This window comes from Meles meles, chromosome 20 (genome assembly GCF_922984935.1).
Source record: "Meles meles chromosome 20, mMelMel3.1 paternal haplotype, whole genome shotgun sequence".
NCBI lineage: Eukaryota > Metazoa > Chordata > Mammalia > Carnivora > Mustelidae > Meles > Meles meles.
In genome coordinates, this window is record NC_060085.1 from 49,600,824 (window position 1) to 49,616,632 (window position 15,809).

At 37.5% G+C, this 15,809-nt stretch overlaps 1 pseudogene; it reads left to right on the forward strand.

The window, feature by feature from the left end:
- The first annotated feature begins 10,111 nt into the window (after positions 1-10,111).
- LOC123932233 lies at positions 10,112-13,045 on the forward strand (annotated as a pseudogene).
- Positions 13,046-15,809: the final 2,764 nt, after the last annotated feature.

Here is a 15,809-nt window from a genome sequence, read left to right on the forward strand (position 1 = left end):
AAAAATTACATTTTTATTGTTTGTTTTTGACAGTATGAGCACCTGTTGATACTTTTTTAAATTTAATTTGATTTTATTTTAGTTCAGTGTTCCAAAATTTATTGTTTATGCACCACGCCTAGTGCTGTTTCTCAGAGTCCACAGTCTCTCACAGTTTGTCTCCCCGTCCGATCTCCCTCTCCATCTCCCAATATCCTTTGTGTTATTCCTTATGTTCCACAATTAAGTGAAACCATAGGATAATTGACTTTCTCTGCTTGACTTATTTCACTCAGCATAATCTCTTCCAGTTCTCTCCATGTTGATACAAAAGTTGGGTATTCATCCTTTCTGATGGAGGCATAATGCTCCATTTTATATATGGACCATATCTTGTTTATGACTGGATAAAAAAGATAGGGTCCATATATACCTGTTGATATTTTTAATTTTACCAAGTGTTTTTATACTTTTTAATCTTCTTTTCTGAGTAGATTCTCTTTGTCTCTTTTATGTATAATCTGTTTCTCTGTGCCATACTTTATCATATATGACACAAAATCATACTGTAATATAAAGCATACTATACCATAAGTATAAAAAAATACTTAAAATTTTAGAAACCATTTTCTGCCACAGATTTGTACTGTGTTTAAGCTAGATGTCACTAATGAAAAATTCATATATATCATGAATCTAGTTTCCCTTTGTTCTTTCTGTAGTGTAGTACATTAATCAGTAAATTCTTATTTTTATAAAAGCCACTTCCAGTTGGGTTCATGTTTTTGCACAACTAGAATACCCAAGTTTTATAAGGATTTTTATGATACTATGATAACCATTTATAATGGAATATTAAATATAAAAATCACGGTACAGTATTGTATGTGGAATACTATTATAGATGGCCTAGAAGAGACAATTAAAAAGGATATACTTATACATAAAAAAGAAGAAAACATGCTAAGTATGAAAAATAGCTACCTTTGACTGGTGGAGTTAAAGGGAATAATTTTTTTATTTAATTTTTAAATTTTTTTTATAAACATATAATGTATTTTTAGTCCCAGAGGTACAGGTCTGTGAATCGCCAGGTTTACACACTTCACAGCACTCAACACAGCACACACCCCACACAATGTCCATAACCGCAACACCCTCTCCTGACACCCCTCCCCTCAGCAAACCTCAGTTTGTTCTGCGAGATTAAGAGTCTCTTATGGTTTGTCTCCCCCCTGATCCCATCTTGTTTAATTTATTCTTTTCGTACCTCCAAACCCCCAGGTTGCATCTCCACTTGCACATATTAAGGAGATCTTATGACAGTTGTGTTTCTCCGATTGACTTATTTCACTAAGCATAATACTCTCTAGTTCCATCCACATCATCGCAAATGGCAAGATTTCATTTCTTTTCATGGCAGCATAGTATTCCATTATATATATACACCACATCTTCTTTATCCATTCATCTGTTGATGGACATGTAGGTTCTTTCCATGGTTTGGCTATTGTGGACATTGCTGCTATAAACATTAGGGTGCACGTGCCCCTTTGGATCACTACATTTGTATCTTTAGGGTAAATACCCAGTAGTACAATTGCTGGGTCATAGGGAAGCTCTCTTTTCAAATTTTTGATAACCTCCATGCTGTTTTCCAGAGTGGTTGCACTAGCTTTCATTCCCACCAACAGTGTAGGAGGGTTCCCCTTTCTTCACATCCTCGCCAGGATCTGTCATTTCCTACTTGTTAAGTTTAGCCATTCTGACTGGTATGAGGTGGTATCTCATTGTGGTTTCGGTTTGTATCTCCCTGATGCCCAGTGATGTGGAGCACTTTTTCATGTGTCTGCTTGCCATCTGGATGTCTTCTTTGCAGAAATGTCTGTTCATGTCTTCTGCTCATTTCGTGATTGGATTATTTGTTCTTTGGGTATTGAGTTTGCAAAGCTCTTTATAGATTTTGCATACTAGCCCTTTATCTGATATGTCGCTTGCAAATATCTTCTCCCATTGTGTCAGTTGTCTTTTGGTTTTGTTAACTGTTTCCTTTGCTGTGCAAAAGCTTTTGATCTTGATGAAATCCCAATAGTTCATTTTTGCCCTTGCTTCCCTTGCCTTTGGCGATGTTCCTAGGAAGAAGTTGCTGTGGCTGACCTTGAAGAAGCTGCTGCCGGTGTTCTCCTCAAGGATTTTGATGGATTCTTTTCTCACATTGTGGTCCTTCATCTATTTTGAGTCTATTTTTGTGTGTGGTATAAGGAAATGGTCCATTTCATTTTTCCTGCATGTGGCTGTCCAATTTTCCAAACATCATTTGTTGAAGAGGATATCTTTTTTCCATTGGACATTGTTTCCTGCTTTGTCAAAGATTAGTTGACCATAGAGTTGAGGATCTATTTCTGGGCTCTCTATTCTGTTCCATTGATCTATGTGTCTGTTTTTGTGCCAGTACCGTACTGTCTTGATGATGACATCCTTATAATAGAGCTTGAAGTCTGGAATTGTGATGCCACCAACTTTGGCTTTCTTTTTCAATATTCCTTTGACTATTCGAGGTCTTTTCTGGTTCCATATAAGTTTTAGAATTATTTGTTCCATTTCTTTGAAAAAAATGGGTGGGATTTTCACAGGGATTGCATTAAATTTGTAGATTGCTTTAGGTAGAATAGACATTTTTACAATATTTTTTCTTCCAATTCAGAAGCATGGAACATTTTTCCATTTCTTTTTGTCTTCCTCAGTTTCTTTCCTGAGTACTTTATAGTTTTCTGATTATAGATTCTTTGGCTAGGTTTGGTTAGGTTTATTCCTAGGCATCTTACGGTTTTGGGTGTAATTGTAAATGGGATTGATTCCTTAATTACTATTTCTTCTGTCTTGTTGTTGATGAAAAGAAATGCAGCTGATTTCTTGGCATTGATTATATTTCCTGACACTTTACTGAATTCCTGTACAAGTTCTAGCAGTTTTGGAGTGGAGTCTTTTGGGTTTCCCACATACAGTATCATATCATCTGCAAAGGGTGAGAGTTTGACTTCTTCTTTGCTGATTTGGATGCCCGTAATTTTTTTGTTGTCTGATTGCTGAGGCTAGGACTTCTAGTACTATGTTGAATAGCAGTGTTGATAATGGACATCCCTGCTGTGTTCCTGACCTTAGTGGAAAATTTTTCAGTTTTCTCCATTGAGAATGATATTTGCGGTGGATTTTTCATAGATGGCTTTGATAATATTGAGGTATGTGTCCTCTATCCCTACACTTTGAAGAATTTTGATCACTAAGGGATGCTGTATTTGTCAAATGCTTTTTCAGCATCTATAGAGAGTATCATATGGTTTTTGTTCTTTCTTTTATTAATGTATTGTATCACATTGATTGATTTGCGGATGTTGAACCAACCTTGCTGCCCTGGAATAAATCCCACTTGGTTGTGGTGAATAATCCTTGTAATGTACTGTTGGATCCTACTGGCTAGTATTTTGGTGAGAGTTTTTGCATCTGTGTTCATCAAGGATATTGGTCTGTAATTCTCTTTTTTGATGGGATCCTTGTCTGGTTTTGGGAACAAGGTGATGCTGGCCTCATAAAACGACTTTGGAAGTTTTCCTTCCATTTTTATTTTTTGGAACAGTTTCAGGAGAATAGGATTTAATTTTCATTAAATGTTTGGTAGAATTACTCTGGGACGCCATCTGACCCTGGGCTCTTGTTTCTTTAGAGATTTTTGATGCCTCTTTCAATCTCCTTACTGGTTATGGGTCTGTTCAGGTTTTCTATTTCTTCCTGGTTCAGTTGTGGTAGTTTATTTGTCTCTAGGAATGCATCCATTTCTTCCAGGTTGTCAAATTTGCTGGCAAAGAGTTGGTCATAGTATGTTCTTATAATTGTTTGTATTTCTTTGCTGTTGGTTGTGAACTCTTATCTTTCATTCATGATTTTATTTATTTGGGTCCTTTCTCTTTTCTTTTTGACAAATCTGGCGAGCGGTTTGTCAATCTTATTAATTGTTTCAAAGAACCAGCTCTCAGTTTTGTTAATTTGTTCTATTCTATTTTTGGTTTCTATTTCATTGATTTCTGCTCTGATCTTTATGATTTCTCTTCTCCTGCTGGGTTTAGGCTTTCTTTCTTGTTCTCTCTCCAGCTCCTTTAGGTGTACGGTTAGGTTGTGTATTTGAGAACTTTCTTGTTTCTTGAGAAAGGCTTGTATCGCTATATATTTTCCTCTCAAGACTGCCTTTGCTGTGTCCCAGAGATTTTGAACAGTTGTGTTTTCATTATCATTTGTTTACATGATTTTTTTCCATTCTTCTGTAATTTCCTGGTTGACCCATTCATTCTTTAGAAGGAAGCTGTTTAGTCTCCATGTATTTGGGTTCGTTCCAAATTTCCTCTTGTGACTGAGTTCTAGCTTCAGAGCATTGTGGTCTGAATATATGCAGGGAATGATCCCTATCTTTTGATACCGGTTGAGACCTGATTTATGACCCAGGATGTGGTCTATTCTGGAGAAGGTTCCATGTGCACTAGACAAAAATGTGTATTCTGTTGCTTTGGGATGGAATGTTCTGAATATGTCTTTGATGTCCATCTGGTCCAGTGCGTCATTTAAGGCCTTTATTTCCTTGTTGATCTTTTGCTTGGATGGTCTGTCCATTTCAGTGAGGGGAGTTAAAGTCCCCTACTATTATTGTATTATTGTTGATGTGTTTCATTGATTTTGTTATTAATTGGTTTATATAGTTGGCTGCTCCCATGTTAGGGGCATAGATATTTAAAATGGTTAGAGCTTCTTGTTGGACAGACCCTTTGAGTATGATATAGTGTCCTTCCTCATCTCTTATTATAGTCTTTGGCTTAAGATCTAATTGATCTGATATAAGGATTGCCACCCCAGCTTTCTTTTGATGTCCATTAGCATGGTGCATTGTTTTCCAACCCCTCACTTTAAATCTGGAGGTTTCTTTGGGTCTAAAATAAGTTTCTTGTAGACAGTATATTGATGGGTTTTGTTTTTTTATCCACTCTGATACCCTGTGTCTTTTGATTGGGGCATTTAGCCCATTTACATTCAGGGTAACTATTGAGAGGTATGAATTTAATGCCACTGTATTGACTGTAAGGTGACTATTACTGTATATTGTCGCTGTTCCTTTCTGGTCTACTACTTTGAGGCTCTCTCTTTGCTTAGAGGACCCCTTTCAATATTCCTGTACAGCTGGTTTGGTGTTTACAAATTCTTTTAGTTTTTGTTTGTCCTGGAAGCTTTTTTATCTCTCTTTCTATTTTCAGTGATAGCCTAGCGGGATATAGTATTCTTGGTTGCATGTTTTTCTTTTTTAGCACTCTTGAATATATCATGCCAGTTCTTTCTGGCCTGCTAGGTCTCTGTGGATAAGTCTGCTGCCAATCTAATATTTTTATCATTGTATGTTACAGACTTCTTGTCCCAGCGTTCTTGTCCTGCTTTCAGGATTTTCTCTTTGTCGCTAAGACTTGTAAATTTTACTATTAGATGACGGGGTGTCGACCTATTCTTATTGATTTTGAGGGGGGTTCTCTGTGCCTCCTGGATTTTGATGCTTGTTCCCTTTGTCATATTAGGGTAATTCTCTACAATAATTCTCTGCAATATACTTTCTGCTCCCCTCTCTCTTTCTTCTTCTTCTGGAATCCAAATTGTTCTAATGTTGTTTTGTCTTCTGGTGTCACTTATCTCTCGAATTCTCCCCTCGTGGTCCACTAGTTGTTTGTCCCTCTTTTGCTCAGCTTCTTTATTCTCTGTCATTTGGTCTTCTATATCACTAATTCTTTCTTCTGCCTCACTCATCCTAGCAGTAAGAGCCTCCATTTTTTGTTGCACCTCATTAATAGCTTTTTTGATTTCAACTTGGTTAGATTTTAGTTCTTTAATTTCTCCAGAAAGGGCTTTTATATCTCCAGAGAGGGTTTCTCTAATATCTTCCATGCCTTTTTCGAGCCCGGCTAGAACCTTCAGAATCGTCATTCTGAACTCTAGATCTGACATATTACCAATGCCCGTGTTGATTAGGTCCCCAGCCTTCAGTACTGCCTCTTGTTCTTATGTTTGTGGTGATTTTTTCTGCCTTGTCATTTTGTCCAGATAAGAGGATATGAAGTTTCAAATAAAATACTAAAAGGGTGGCAAAGACCCCAGAAAATGTGCTTTAACCAAATGAGAAGAGACCCCAAATTGTGGGAGGGAGAAAGGGGATGAAAAGAAGTAAAAAAAAAAATAAAAACAAAAACAAAAACAAAACAAAACAAATTAAAAAAAGAAAGCAAAGAAAAAATATAAAAGAATATATATATATTAGACTGGTGACTAGAACAGGGTCACCCACTTAATTTTTTGAGTATTTTGGTCTCTTAGAAGAAACTACCTCCCAAAATTTGAAAGAATGAAAAACATATATAAGGGTAAACACAGTGAACGGATGGAATATGCCTATATAGATGGGAAAATTTTTTTTTTTTAATTTCTAAAAAAGGAGTTGGTAAAATAAGTTCTTTGAGAGAATAAAGAAAAAAGGAAATTGGAGAGAATTTGCTTGGGCTGAAGACTAGAAGAAGCTTGGAGCTAGATTTAGGGTGTATTTTGATCTATTAGAAGAAGTTGTATCCCAAATTTTTTAGAAGAAAAAGCCCTATGTGTATTCAAAAAATAAAGTTAAATACAATGAAGGATAAAATATGACTATAATAATGACGTTTCAAAGAAAGTTTTTTTTTTATGAAAGGTATTGTTAAGATAATCTAGTTAGAAAATGTTAAAAGAGGAAAGGGTAAAAGTTAAAAAAATTTAGCAGAAGAAAAAGATAAAATTAAAAAAAAATAATTAACTGTTAGACTAAAGAATCACGGGAAGAAAGCCATAAATTCCATGCTTTGCTTTCTCCTCCTCTGGAATTCCACTGTTCTCCTTGGTAAGTGAACTTGGTCTTGGCTGAATTTCTTGTTGATCTTCTGGGGGAGGGGTCTGTTGTAGTGATTCCCAGGTGTCTTTGCCCGAGGCAGAATTGCACCGCCCTTACCAGGGGCCAGGCTAAGTAATCTGCTCGGGTTCGCTTTCAGGAACCTTTGTTCCCTGAGAGCTTTCCGTAGAGTTCTGGAGGATGAGAATGAAAATGGCAGCCTCCCAATCTCCGGCCCAAAGGAGCTGAGAGCTCAGGGCCCCACTCCTCAGTGTGCCCTTAGAGAAAAGTGCTCAATCACTCCCCTCTCCCTGGCCTCTGGCTGCGCTCCGAGCTCACCCAGCCTGCAACCGGTTCAAGGTAACCCCGAGCGGAGTGCTCACTCCTTGGCTCTGTTTCTGTATTTGGCTTCTCCGCTCTAATACCTGCGAGCTTGGCGACACTCAGATACCCCCGATCCTTCTGTGACCCCACTGGACCAGGGGACATGCTGACACCGCAGGGGCTTCACCCCAGTTTAGCCTGTGGAGCGATGTCCCTCAGTGGAGCAGACTTTTAAAAGTCCTGATTTTGTGCTCCATTGTTCTGCCACTTGCTGGGAGCCGGCCCCTCCCGCCACGGTCTATCTTCCCATCACTTTCGATTCACTTCTCCACCGGTCCTACCTTTCAGAAAGTGGTCGATTTTCTGTTTCTATAATTGTTGCTCTTCTTCTCTTTGATCTCCTGTTGAATTTGTCGGTGTTCGCAATGTTTTGATGAATTATCTAGCTGATCTCCTGCTACCTGATGTCGTCTCAGCCTGCTGCTTCTCCACCATCTTGACTCCTCCCCTGGGAATAATTTTTTGAAATTTTTTGTTTTCTGTCTTCTCTTATATTTTAACTACCATTTTAAATATAGTTGAAAAATGAAATCATTAGTAGAAACTGTATGAAACTTTTTAAATTACAGTGTTTCTTTTAGTAAAGATATTTCCTAAGTCAATGATACAGAAGAGAATTACCTGGTGGTCACAGATCTCTATCCTCCATCCCCAGCCTTCCCTGTCAGAAACTCTGGAAATGGGGCCCAGGGATTCACATTTGTTCCTAGTTTCCAGAATGAGACTGTCTGGAACTAGAGCAGAGGTGATATAAGATGAAGGCTGGGGTTGTTAGGTTGGGCATTTGACAGACACAGATTTGAACTTTGAATCTGCCATTAGTAACTATAATTGTATAACAATGAGGAAGTTATTTGTTCCCTCTAAGCCTTGACATTTTTATCTCTAAAAATATCTAATTTTTATCTCTAAAAATTATCTAAGATGAGGCTAATTATTTTGATTATGAGGATGAATGAGTCAATATTTATATGGCATGTAACACAATAATTAAACACTTTGTAAGCACTCAAAATAATAAAGTTATTATTTAAAAACAAAAATAAAATATATAAATAAAAATTTAAAATGACATTAAAATAATAAACCCCATTAACATTATTATTAGCCTCTTAATAGCCTAGCATGATGGTAATGCAAGTTAATAGAAAAAAAAATTGCCTGAAGTCAATTTGTATAAAAATTTCAGGTTCATTCTAGGGGAAATTTTTCTGTCATCTGCTCTCTAGGATAGACTTCCAAATGGCTTCATTTTCTGTCAAAAATCACTTCTACCTTTTTTAAAAAATTTAGTAGAAAGGGAATTGAATTTTAAGAGTCACTACTGATGCAGTAGTTTCAGAAACAAAAGCAAACAAACAAAAATTACCTCCAGTGTTCTTTGAAAGCAAAAAAAAAGGGGGGGGGGGGAATCACTAATGTTGAATTTCTAGGGACATTTACTTGCATCCCATGTGCTTGGGTTAGGCTTGACCCCATGAGAGGCAATAGCAAAACTGAGTTCAGAGAACTACATGGAAATTTCTAGATGAAGCCAGGTAGTTCAACACAGTCTGAGTTCTAGCCAGCCCTTGAACTGGCAGGAAAATTAAAATAACAAGCAAATAAACCTTTGTAAAGTCATCATAAGGAAATCTGAACTAGATTTTGTATCCTGGAGCTTTTACAGGTTGGAAAAAATTAGAAGATTCATATTATAACTGTTTAAGTACAGGATGCTTGAATATATTTCTTCTTTTTAAAGATTTTATTTTTTTGAGAGAGAAAGATCATGAACAGGGGAGGGACAGAGGAAGAGGGAGAAGCAGACTCGCTAAGCAGGAGCCTGGCACAAGTCTCAATTCCAGGACCCTGAGATCATGACCTGAGGTGAAGGCAGACATGTAACTGACTGAGCCACCCAGATGCCTCTATATTTCTTTTTCTTCTTTTTAAAAAGTTATTTATTTGCTATTTATCTCCTATTTTATGATTCTCCCCTCAAGAAGAAATAACACAATTTTCAAAATTACTTAAAATGTATTTTTAAACAGAGAAATGAGTTGTATGATAATATATTTCTGGCTGTTATTTCAAAGTTGTATTTTTGGGGGGATGAAATTGGAGCCCAGTATATTAATTTGGAGGCTATTACAGTATTTTTGATAGACTAGTCTTTGTATGGGTGTCTTTGTAAATTTTTCTTTACTGAAATAATATTTTATGCAAGCCAAGTAAAATGCGTGGAGAGCAGAAGACATCATGTAATTAAATGATATCTTTATTTATGTTAATTAGCCATTCTTAGTTCATAGGTGCAGGGTTAAGGGATATGTGTCAGTTTTGTTGGTTTGTTTGTCTGTTTTTTCCTACTGCTCTGCTACCAATAGCTAAAGCAGTGCCTGGCTTAGAGTTGGCACTGTTAGGTGTGTTGGGCATTTGACATAGGACATCAATAAGATAATTTATACAGTGACAGAGTGAGGCTATCTCTGTTCTTTTTATCTGGAACAACTCCAAAAACAAGAGACTAACAAAAAACAGACTAACAGATACCTAAACACTTCCAATCACAAAAGCCATAAATGATTAGGAAGGAGTGTCGTGGGAAGAAAGGCTCTGATGGGATGCCGGAAGACACTGAAGAAAATCATTCTTCTTTAAAAAAATTATTTATTTGAGAGAACGAGAGCATGATTGAGGGGGAGGGGCAGAAGAAAAGGGAGAAGCAGACTCCCCACTGAGGATGAAACCTAACCATGGGGCTCCATCCTAGGACCCTGGGATCTGACCTGAGCAAAAGGCAGAAGCTTAACCAACTGAGCCGCCCAGATGCCTCATGAAGAAAATCACTCTTGCAGCAGAATGCAGCAAAAGTTAGGAAGATGTAAGTTCTCAAGTCTTGTGCAGACCAAGGGGCCAGAACAACAGTACTTTTAACAAAGGATCAAAATGCACATCTTGCTACAAAGACTCATCTAATTAAAAGTAAACAATATTACAAAAGGAACCAGCACACTTATGTAAAGATTAGGGACAGAGGTGGAATGGAGGGGTTGGGGAAGGGGATGGAGAAAAGGAAAAATGGATCCAGAAAAGCAGAAGGCAGAGAACATACTTCAGGAAAATGTTGCAAAATAAGCAAACTTATTGTCATGGACTCAAATAATTGAAATAAACAATCCTAAATTTAAAAAAAATGAGGCAGAGATATGATTTCTAGTAAGAAATTATAATTATGTTCAACAGAAACAGGTGAAACTAAGTTGGCAGAGCTTAGGAAATAAGTGAAGAATAAAATTATCACATAAATGAAGACACTATCTGAAAGCAAAACAAATTCAAGCAAACAAAACCTCAGGGATTGTTTAAAGCACAATGAAAATACAGAAGAGAAGACAGATTGAAGAAAGTAAACACACAGACCCGATGGAAACTGATAGTAGATTTAATAGAGTTACTGAAAACAAAGGAGTATCAATGTGTGTTTATCATCCTTGAACAAAATAACCTCCCACCAAGGTGGAAAGTGAAAACATACTCTAAACACTATTTAAGGATACATTCAAAGCACATCACAACTAAAGAAAAATCAGTAAGGTATGTGTAAAACTGAAACATGATTTTGTCAAATTATGAGTTTTAAAGATAAGTATATAATTCTTTGAGTATTCCAACCAAAGATCAGATAACTTACAAGGGGGAAATATCAGGCAGTCCTTAAAGTTCCCAACAATATATATCATTAGAAAGCAATGGTAGGATAAAATGCATAGTCATCCAGGAAATAAAGTGTCAGTAAAATGTTATATCTAGACAGCTTGTTGAAGTAAAAAGGCAAGAGCAAGGGGCACCTGGGTGGTTCAGTTAAGTGTCTGATTCTTGATCTCAGGGTCCTGAGTTCAAGCATTGTGTTGGGCACCGTGCTGGGTGTGGAGGCTATTTTAAACAACAACAACAAAAATAAGAGTATGCACTTTTGGTTGTGCAAGTACTATGAGAATTTATTCTTACATATCCACCATGGCAAAAACAACAACAATGAACTAAATAAAGAAAAACAGCAACAACAACAACAAAAACAGAGGTGAGCATAAAATGCAATTAGCTTTTTTATTTTTATTTATTTATTTATTTATTTATTTATTTTTTTCAATTAGCTTTTTTAAATGCAATTAACTTTAAAACTAAGGAAGGAACAACTCTTGGAATCATAGTTTCAATACATAATGTGAATAGAATGACAATAAAGAAACAATGTAACGTAGAAGTTGGAAGGGAGCTAGTTGTATAAGAATATCAATTATTTCATCTTTTCTAATCACAGTCATTTGCCAGGTTCTCTTACGTCAGCCACCCAAGAGTCTAGCTGTAAGAAGCAACAACCTCTTCCCTCCTCTCCACCATCTTCTTGGCAGCCACAAAGCAGTAACCCCGAGTGAATGCATCTCCATATGTGTTAGCCAGGCTGGTGTTCAGATTGGTGATGTCTTTTGGGAGCCCTGTTGCCTGGAACACATTATCCCAGCTGGATGGTCAGATGCCAACTGACAGGATTATTGATGAAGAAAGCTCTTTTGACACCTTCTTTGATGAAATCAGTGCTGGCAAGCATGTGCCCAGGGCAGTATTTGTAGACCTGGAACCCATAGTCATTGATGAAGTTCGTACTGGCACCTACTGCCAGTTCTTCCACCCTGAGCAGCTCATCACAGTCAATAAAGATGCTGCCAAGAACTCTGCCAAGGGTTACTACACCACAGGCAAGATAATTTGCCTTGTTTTGGACAGGATCCAGGAACCAGCTGACAAGTGCACAGTTCTTTAGCGTTTCTTTGCCTTCCACAGCTTTGGAGGGGCAGCTGGTTTCAGTTTCACCTCCCTGCCAACAGAACGTCTCTGTTGATTATGGCAAAAAGTCCAAGCTGGAGTTCTCCATTTACGCAGCTGCCTAGGTATCCACAGTTATAGTTGAGTCCTACAACCTCACTCTCACTACCCATACTACCTTGGAGCACTCTGATTGTGCCTCCATGGTAAACATTTAGGCCATCTATTATGACATCTTTGATAGAACCTTGATAATGAACACACAGCCTACACTAACCTAAATAGGTTGTTAGTCAATTTGTGTCCTCCATCACTGCTTCCCTCAGATTTGATGGAGTTCTGAATGTTGATCTGACAATTCCAGACCAACCTAGTCCCATCCCCTGTTACTGCATCCACTTCCTTCTGGCCACATATGCTTCTGTCATCTCTGCTGAGAAAGCCTACCATGAACAGCTTTCTGTAGCAGAGATCACCAGTGTATACTTTGAACCAGCCAACCAGATGAGGAAATGTGACATTGTGACCCTTGCTATTGTAAAACATGACTTGCTGCCTGTTGTACCATGGTGACATGGTTCCCAAAGATATCAATGCTGCCATTGCCACCATCAAGACAATGTGTACCATCCAGTTTATGGAATTGTGCCCCACTGGCTTCAGATTGGCCTTAATTACCAGTCTCCCACCATGGTACCTGGTGGAGAACTTGCCACAGTACAGGGAACTGTGTGCATGGTGACCAATGCACCACAGGTATTGCTGAGGCCTGGACTCACCTGGACCCCAAGTTTGATCTGATGTATGCCAAGTGTGCCTTTGTTCACTGATATGTGGGTGAAAGTATGGAGGAAGGAGAGTTTTTTGCGGTCTGAGAGGCTGCCCTTGAGAAGGATTATGAGGAGGTTTGGTGTAGATTCTGTCAAAAGAGTGTGAAGAAGGAGAGGAATATTAAAGTTAAAAATGTCATAACAGAGGTGCTTGGGTGGCTCAATTGGGTTCTCTGCTCAGCGGGAAGCCTCCTTCTCTCTTTCCCACTCCCCCTGCTTGTGTTCCCTCTCTCGCTGTGTCTCTGTCAAATGAATAAATAAAATCTTCTTTAAAATGTCATAATAGGGGCGCCCGGGTGGCTCAGTGGGTTAAAGCCTCTGGCTTCTGCTCAGGTCATGATCCCAGGGTCCTGGGATCGAACCCCCCATTGGGCTCTCTGCTCAGCAGGGAGCCTGCTTTCTCCTCTCTCTCTCTCTCTCTCTCTCTCTCTGCCTGCCTCTGATCTCTGTCAAATAAATAAATAAAATATTAAAAAAAAATAAAAAATAAAATGTCATAATATGGGGTATCTGTGTGGCTCAGTTGGTTGAGTGTCTGCGTTCAGCTCAGGTCATGATCCCAGGGTCCAGGGATGAAGTCCCGCATCGGGCTCCCTGCTCCTCAGGGATCCTGCTTCTCCCTCTACCTCTCTCTCTCCCATGAATAAATAAATAAAATCTTTTTAAAAATGGCATAACAGGGGCACCTGGGTGCCTCAGTCAGTTAAGTGTCTGCCTTTGCTTTGGGCCTTGGTCCCAAGATGTCAGGATCGAGCCCCATGTTGGGCTCCCTGCTTGGCGAGAAATCTGCTTCTCCCTGTGCCTCTCACACCACTTGTGTTCTTTCTCTTTCTCAAATAAGTAAAATCTTAATGAAAAGTCATAACATTGCTGCTTTTACAGGGAAGCTTATTCTTTTATAAATGTTAGAAAGTTGTGCTCTAATCATTTAATTTGTGTGTATCAGTGTATACTCTCATATATGAATACTGACCTATGCTTTAAAACACACTTTCTAACAGACCCAAGCCGTCCATTTCTCTCATGAGTTTGAATAAAGTATTACCTGTCTTTAAAAAATCATGTATAGCTGATAATTAGAACAGGTGGTATTTGAGTATAGTTTCAGGTGAGGAGTAAGCAGTAGAACAACTAATGACTATAGTGATACCTACTAAAGGTATTAGAGGTAGCAATCCATCATTATTCATAGTGTCTATAATAGAAGATCAGGTGTACAAAATAATCTTTTAGATATAAAATAAAACATTCAAATGACCCAAAAGGGAAAAGAAAGTTTCTGAAGTGTAGTAAGCTACCCAAGTCATGCACAACAAAGCAAAGAAATACACAGAACACAGAAAAAATAAAGCAATAAAAGAGAAAACATAACATAAAATGTGACACTGGAATGAATGTAGATAATATATTTTAATATAAATGGGAAAATAGGATTTATGTTCTTAATATAGACAAACATAAATCAGGGCAAAAAGCACTGAATGTGATAAATAAGGTATTGTAGCTTGAATCATGTCCCCCAGGAAGACATGTAAGTCCTAACCCTGGTACATGTGAATGTGACCTTACTCACTGCAAATAAGGTCTTTTAGGTGTAATCAAGTTAGGATGAAGGCCTAATGGGTTATGGTGGACTCTAATCCAATAACTGGTATTCCTGTATGAGGGAAATTTGGACAGATACACATAGAGGGAAGACAGATATGAGAAGATGGAGGGCAGAGATTGGAGTTATGCTGCCACAAACCAAAGAATACAAAAAATTGCCAGCAAACACCAGAAGTTGGAAGGAGGCAAGGAAGCACCTTCTCCTAGAATCTTCAGAGAAAGTGTGGCCTTGCTGACACCTTGATTTTGACTTCTAAACTCCCAAACTGAAAGGCATTACATGTATTTTGTTCTAAATGACTGTATTTGTGGTACTTTGTTATGGCAGCACTAACAATATACCAGGGGAACAAAATTCCTATTAATACAATTCATAAACAAAAAAGTACAGTTAATCCATGGAATATCAGTCAAAACACATTGGTCATAGGACCATCATATACTCATCTGAGGCCATGAAAGATCAAGTGTATGAAAGATAAATTCACAAAAGTCTAAATGGCAAATTGAAGTATATAGAGTAGATATAACTTTAATATATCAACATCTATACTCTGAAAGAGAATGCTCATAATTTCCCTATGCCAATTAGATATTTACTAGAAGAATAAATAATAAAATACAGAAGTATCATGGACAACTATATCTAATCCCAATGCAACAAAACCAGAAATTAAGATCAAAATTGTAAATCATGCCTGATGACCCGGTAAAATAAGTGAGAGAAAGTGAGGGGAAAAGAGAAGAAAAAGAAAAAAGAAAGAATAAAAAGAATAGTTAGCAGAGATTTGATAGATGGAGATGAATGAAGAGATCAGGTGAACATGTTACCTGAATGTTGGTTTAGCAAAGAAACCAAAGTAAAAATTTCAGGGTATATAAAAAAAATGATAAAATAAGACATAATGGAACATATGACATGCAACTGAACAAGTGATCAGAGAAAATATATAATCTTAAACATTTAGATTGTAAATAGGTGGAATGAAAAATCAATGTTTTGAACATGTAATTCAAAATATAGAATTAATATATGTAAATATGTCTTCCCCCAAAGTCTGTATTTGGCCAAATTGGAAAATACTGTAACTTTCCATTGAACTTACGATGAAAACAAGGATGGTGCCTGTTAAAAATATGTATCATTAAAAATTGGAAAAAAGACAGCATTTTCATTATCTGCAAGAAATACAGTAGGTCTGAAAAGCATAAGGATATCAGCTGGGAACTACACCAAATGAGAGAATTCAGTAAAATGACTG